This window comes from Lactuca serriola, chromosome 7 (assembly GCF_051521515.1).
Source record: "Lactuca serriola cultivar US96UC23 chromosome 7, Lser_US96UC23_V15, whole genome shotgun sequence".
NCBI lineage: Eukaryota > Viridiplantae > Streptophyta > Magnoliopsida > Asterales > Asteraceae > Lactuca > Lactuca serriola.
The window spans coordinates 157709855-157717017 of NC_136414.1; the positions used below are offsets into that span (position 1 = coordinate 157709855).

Here is a 7163-nt window from a genome sequence, read left to right on the forward strand (position 1 = left end):
AGCGCGCATTTTATCCCGATTCAATAGAGTATCTTTGCAGAGAAGTTTGTGGAGGTATATATCAGGGAGGTCGTGGCATGGCACGGGGTTCCGGTTTTTGTGGTTCCACATAGGGACATTTGGAGTACATCCAAATTTTGTAAGAGGTTCCATGACGAGTTTGGTACTTGTTTTCATTTTAGCACGACATTCCATCCGTAGACTGACGGTCAGAGCGAGCGGACCATTCAGACCTTAGAGGATATTTTGAGGGTGTGTGTTTTGGATTTTGGTGGGAGTTGCGCTATGTATCTTCCATTAGCGGAATTTTCGTATAACAACAACTATCATGCCAGCATCGATCGACCTCCATTTAATATGTTTTATGTTAATTTGTTTTCAAAATGGTCCTTTGCTAGTACGCGGGACATACTCTATGAGTACGCTTAACGTACTAGCCTCCTGATGATCGCGGATCCCATCCACATATGGTGGGGGTACGTGGAGTATGCATGGCGTATGCAGGCAAGGGACAAACCCTAATCATTAGGGTTTATACCCTATTTAAGCATCTTAAACTCGTCTCTTGGCCATTTTAGACTTGCCTCCATATCTTCTAAACCCTAATCTCGCCCTTAGCCTTTGTTTGGTGCTTTTGAGCTCTTGTGAAGAATTTTGTTGTGTTCTTATGCATTTTGAAGTGGTAGAAGGAAATTGTGTTGAATCTATATGCCTAAGAATCATTATGGAGTGATATTGCTAAGAATATATGATCCTCTAGGGTCACACCTTTATCAGGTTGGCACATTTTGTATATTTATTATTAATGTGATTATTAATAAATAATATCGATTCTTGTATTTTAATTAGGGAATAATTATTGTTTTATGAAAATAATAATTATAAGAGACCCCTTGAAAACCCATTTTGAAAGGTAGAAGATCAAATTCTATCTATGTAATGTCAGCAGAAACAGCTTATGTAGAGAAAACAAAAGGAAATCAAAATGCAGACTTGTGGCATATGAGGCTGAGCCATGTGAGTTATGATAAGCTTGAACTCATGATGAACAAACAGATGGTTAAGGGCCTTCTAAAACTCGAAGTCAAAAAAGATGTTGTATGTGCCGGATGTCAATCTGGTAAAGCTCATCAGCAACCATTTGGCAGATCAGAGTACAAGTCTCGAGCAGCATTAGAACTTGTACACTCCGATGTGTTTGGACCGGTCAAGAAACCTTCTGTCAAAGGTATGAGGTACATGGTAACCTTCATAGATGATTTCTCAAGATATGTTTGGGTGTATTTCATGACTGAAAAATCTGAAACATTTGCCAAGTTCAAGGAATTTAAAGTGGAAGCTAAAAGAGAAACAAAACACATAATCAGTTATGTTCGGTCTGATAATGGAGGGGAGTATCTCGCAACATAATTTAGTAAGTACTTGAAAACAAATAAGATCAAACGACAACTCACTTGTCCAAATACCCCACAACAAAATGGGGTATATGAGAGAAAGAATAAACACTTGGGTGAGATTTGTAAAAGTATAATGCATGATAAAAATGTTCTAGGGCAATACTGGGCAGAAGCAATGAAAACGGTTGCCTATGTGATTAATAAGATTCCACAACAAAATCTTGATTATGTATCGCCATTTGAAAAGCTCTTGGAGATCAAGCCTAATGTGAGTCACTTACGTGTATTTGGTTGTGTATGTTATGTGTTCATACCCAACCACTTGCGAAGTAAAATGGAAAAGAAAGCTATTCGATGCTTATTTTTGGGGTATGATCAAGAGAGAAAGGGTTGGAGGTGTTGTGATCCCAACTCTAGAAGGTGCTATGTTTCAAGGAATATGGTTTGTGATGAGAACTCCTCAAGGTGGTCAGAAAAGCATGAGGCTCTTCCTGATTCTAAACTTCTTAAAGAAGAGATGGAGTCATCAAACGTGAGACTAGATGTGGAAGGGAGTGATATAGTGATTGATAATGATGAGGTTCATACTCAAGGTCAATCTCTAGAACAGTCGAATGGAATTTTTAATGATGATAACAACAACAACGAAACTCAAAATCCCAAAACATCATCAAGAATCAAGAAACCAAATCCTCGTTATGCCAATGTTGCAATATATGAAGAAATCGAAACTGAACCAGACACGTATGATCAAGCCGCAACCAACCAAGAGTGGGTTTTGGCAATGAAGGAAGAATTCAATGCCCTAATTAGGAACCAGATGTGGGATTTAGTTCCAAAGCCAAATAAATCCAGTTTCATGCAAGTGGGTATTTAAGATAAAACGTAATACATATGGATCAATAGGTAGGTATAAGGCACATCTAGTAGCTTGTGGTTTCTCACAGCAATACGGGCTGGATTATGAGGACACGTTTAGCCAGTGGCTAAGTTAACTACAATTAGGGTTTTGCTAGCTTTGGCGGCAAGTAAAAGATGGAATCTATGGCAAATGGACGTGAGCAACGCTTTTCTGTATGGAGACTTAGATCATGTGATTCATATGGATCAACCCCATGGTTTTGAAAGTAAAATTCATCCAAGTTATGTGTGTAAACTTAAGAAAACATTGTATGGGCTAAAACAGTCTCCAAGGGCATGGTTTGGAAAAATTGTTGAATTCCTTGAACACAACGGGTATATAAGTACTTCAGCAGATGCTAGCTTATTTGTGAAGAAGGTTGGAAGCAAAGTTGTGTTGGTTCTTGTTTATGTAGATGACTTGATAATTACAGGTGACTTGGAAGATATGATCAGTCAACTGAAAGAGAATCTGAGCACTCATTTTCATATGAATGACCTGGGAAAACTAAGACACTTCCTAGGACTCGAACTAAGTTATGATGATGAAGGCATAGTTTTGCATCATCAAAAGTACTGTATTGATTTGTTGAAGAGGATTAGAATGTTGGAATGTAAAGTAGCAGTGACACCCATGGATACTAATGCTAAACTGTGTGCACAGTCAGGAAGTAAGATACAAGATGCAACACTATAAAGAAAGATGGTGGGAAGCTTGATTTATCTCACCTTGACGCGACCAGATATATCATTTGCCGTTGGTATTTTAAGCCGATTTATCCAGAATCCGAGAAAGCCTCATCTTGGAGCTACACGCAGAGTATTAAGATACATCAAAAGTACCCTAAACTATGGTGTTCAGTTCAAGAGGGAACCTAGTTGTAAATTGATGGGTTTTTGTGATGCTGATTATGCCGGTGACTTAAATACAAGAAGGTCAACAACTGGCTATGTGTTCATGCTTGGTTCCGGCATCATATCATGGAGTAGCAAGCGTCAACCCACTGTGTCTTTGTCCACAGCTGAAGCGGAATATAGAGTTGTTGCCATGGCAGCTCAAGAGTGCACCTGGCTTGTTCAATTGTTGAAGAATCTAAACAAGGAAGTTGATTACAGAATTCCACTTTTATGTAACAATATGTCCTCCATCAAACTAGCTGAGAATCCTACATTTCATGCTCGCACCAAGCATATTGAAGTTCACTACCACTTTATTAAAGAGAAGGTCTTAATGGGCGAAATAGACTTGCAATATGTGAAGACGACTAAGCTAGTTGCAGATATCCTAAACAAGAGTCTAGCAAGTGAAAAGCTTATTGAATTCAACAACATGATGGGTATGGTAGAAGTTGATGTTGAGAGGGAATATTAAATGAGCAACATCTAGACTCAATCAAGCAGCTCACGTGCTTGCCACTATCCTTGTTTTTAGTTTATGTTTATTTTAATTTGTCTAGTATTTTCTCCTCTAAATAGTGGGCAGTTTTCAAATTGTAGTTTCCTTGTTTTCTAGATAGTGATAGTGTAGTAGCAGTTATCTTTTTTTTTTTTTTTTTTTTTTTTTTTTTGCCTTTTGTGGCTTCCTATTGTAATTCGTTTCTTTTATGTTAATGAGATACACAAGTGTGTGTAGTTGTGTGTTTCCTTCTTCATTGTTTTGTTGTGTTCCCTAGTTGTGTACTAGGAAGATTGTCTTTATCAGGTCAACAATACATTGAACATTTACGGTGTATAAGGTTGGATAAATAACAACGTTTGAACGTTGAAAAAAAAAGTTCATGTTCATAGGTGTTATGTCGCTAGTCTCAATGAATCAGTTTTGACATTCAAACATTATTGCTTTTATTGCACCATTAGCCCAACATAAACATTTAATGTAATTCTTTGTTTTTTAAACTTATATGCATTTTCCGCCTAAGCAAATGTGTATGAACCATCAAGAAATCCTGTAATCAATAGGAACTCAGAGCATCTACAATGGTGAGTTCAATGAGAGGGTTGAATGAGGTGGCAAATTTAATTGTCATTTAATCGATGAAAATCTATCATAATAAGATGTGATCTTGACATTTAATTGATTTAGAGTTTAATGACCATTGAAATCTTCAATAGGAAAAAGAAAAGTTTTTTAATCTTAAATACATACTGTAAATTAACTTTTGTAACTTTCTGTTGAACGTTATAGACTTCAATACATTGCAGAAAAAAATTGATTGAGTTATATGGAATATAGAAAAATTATGTGGCAATCCATCGAACTAATGAGCTGTGGATGCCCTCGTGGCAATCAAATAACCCTCAATATTGAATAAAATTGAAATATATGATGTTCAATTCGGATCTAACAATAATGCAATATCAAAATAAAAATAAAATGTAAAACATGATGTATTTTGTACATTTTCTCTTTGAACTATGTATGCATTGATAGAGAGAGATACACACTTTTATATTTTGTTATATATAAACATTTACAAATGCTACAGTTTCTTCATCATCAAAAAGAAATCATGACTTCCATTTACATTTTATATATAAAATAATAAAACAAATTTTTGGAAGGCTGGCCGGTGATAGATCTTCATCAACAAACCATCTGATCAAACGTTTTCACGCTTTCTATCTAATGCAAACTTTTGTGATCTTTATCCATCATTTCAATCGACGATTCTCAAAATTCTCTTAATTTGAGTGCGATCATGGATCTCCACCACTAAAGCGCGGCGCGTGTTGTCAATTCCTTAAGCTTCATATGGTAATTTCCGGCTCTTCTGATACCCGCCATAGATTTACCGAGTTATCCAGACTACCACTGTACACAATCCATTCTTGATTTTTCTGATCATCATCTTCACTCGAGTCCTGAACCGCCAAACATTTCACCGGACCAGTGTGGCCATTCAAGACCGACAAACAATTATGAATGCCGCCACCTTCCCTCAGCCACACGCAGATGCTGTTGTCCGCCGACCCACTCAGCAACAAGTTTCCGGCAGTCGCGAGACAAAGCACTGCAAGCTTGTGTCCCCTCAGAACTCCGCCGTGTGATAACGTTTGCTTCTCCCGTTCCCAGAAGTTCACCAGTCCATCGGAGGATCCCGCGTACACGGTGGTTTGAGAGGTGTTCACCACCACAGACGTGACAGCGCTGTCCTGATCCAAAAGCGTGTAAACCAAAACGTGTTTCGTTGTCTTCCCGACTAACTCCCTCCGCCACACCTTCACCGACCCGTCGGCGGACCCGGTAAAAACCAAACCGTCAAACCCAACGACGACGGAATTAATGGCGTCGTCATGAGCGTTTACAGATTCTAAACATTTTGAATCTGAAAGCCTCCAAACTTTCATTGTTTTATCCCACGATCCTGAATACAATAACCCTCGTTCTTCATCCAAACTCATGCAAGCAACAGCATCGTAATGCTTGATCCATGGAACGTTACGACGACGTCTTACTTCAATGTAATTATTAGGGTTCATTGACTTCTTGATGTAATCTTTCGTCGTGGGGAGATTACCTACGCGTTTGTAAGCTTTTTTCTTCTTGTCTGAATATTTCCACACCCGAATTTTCCCATCCTGGTGGCCGGTAAATATGCGATCACCGGAAACAACAATCGCTTTGACTAAACCGCTACTCGATTTGAAACCTGAAAACTCCATCAGATTCTTCCACACTCTAATGTTCTTTGAATCCGAACCTGTGTACAACAAATCTCCCGAAGACGCTAACGAATAGATATGACCCTCTTCACGTATCAAAGACCCGATCAAGGCAGTGTTGTGGATGCTACCTTCGTCGCCATTGCTACCATGAGGAAGAGTCCAAGGAGATTTGGAGTAGGGTGATGGCATCTGGTTGATTGGTGACATGGGGTAGACTGGAGATGAATTTGAAGACAAGTCAGGGCTAGGTAATGAGGCGTTGCTACTGCGGTGATCGATGTTTTCCGGTTGTTGGTGGGTGGTGATGAAAACGTTTGGTTCTGAGCTGTGGAGGAGAACGGCGAGTTTTTGTCTTCGGATGAGAGTGTTTTTCTTGAAAAAGACGGGTTTTCCTGTCATGTCTTTCGTCATTTTGTTTGAGTTGAATAGACCGATTGAAGGAAGGTGAAACAGTTGATTGATGATTGTCTATATGTTGCAGGGATGAAGGAACAAACGAGATTAAATATCAAAGAGAAAGAGAATGTAAAGAGTCGTATTTATAATTGGATTTGTGGGGTGTGAAAAGTTGGAGTGTGGGTAGGCTGAAAGTAGGTGTTCCATTGGTGGAATTCTTCGACACCTGTCCTTACGTATATGACGTAAATTATTACTTGTTATTATGTGCACACCCATAATTCAATTATTTTATTTCTAACCCTAGGCTGCTGCGAATGTTTAAAAGTTCAATTGGATATTATCATTAAATTATTTATCAATGAAATACTATATTTCAGGATAGTTTCCATATATATGTTGCAATTTGCAACCTACAAAACAAATTAAAGTAAAAAGAAAAAGCTAGTTTTAATCTAATATTTGAATTATGGGTGTTTACGGTTGTTTTAAGAGCTAGCTTTAATCTTTAATCTTTTAGTTTTTAACACAAAAAATGATTTAAACAACTTTTTTTTTGAGATTTAAGGCGACAGGGCATTGTGCCTACAATCTCACTTGAAAAGTACAATCTCACTTGAAAAGTACGGTATTTTGAGGGTCACATCATCTTCAATACATCTTAGTAGTGTATTGGTTTTTTTTTTTGAACCGACAAATCTAATTTATTCCTAAGCTAACAATACTTCTTTCACCTATGTCCACGACTTGAACCTCGATCTCAAAAAGGAAAGGCACCACCTGATACCGCTGAGTTTAACCCTT

General features: G+C 38.0%; 2 pseudogenes; one reads left to right on the forward strand and one right to left on the reverse strand.

Annotated features, from left to right (window-relative positions):
- The first annotated feature begins 3000 nt into the window (after positions 1-3000).
- On the forward strand, positions 3001-3669 carry LOC145064484 (secreted RxLR effector protein 161 pseudogene; annotated as a pseudogene).
- Positions 3670-4727: 1058 nt separating this feature from the next.
- On the reverse strand, positions 4728-6528 carry LOC145063332 (protein JINGUBANG pseudogene; annotated as a pseudogene).
- Between the last annotated feature and the right edge of the window lie 635 nt (positions 6529-7163).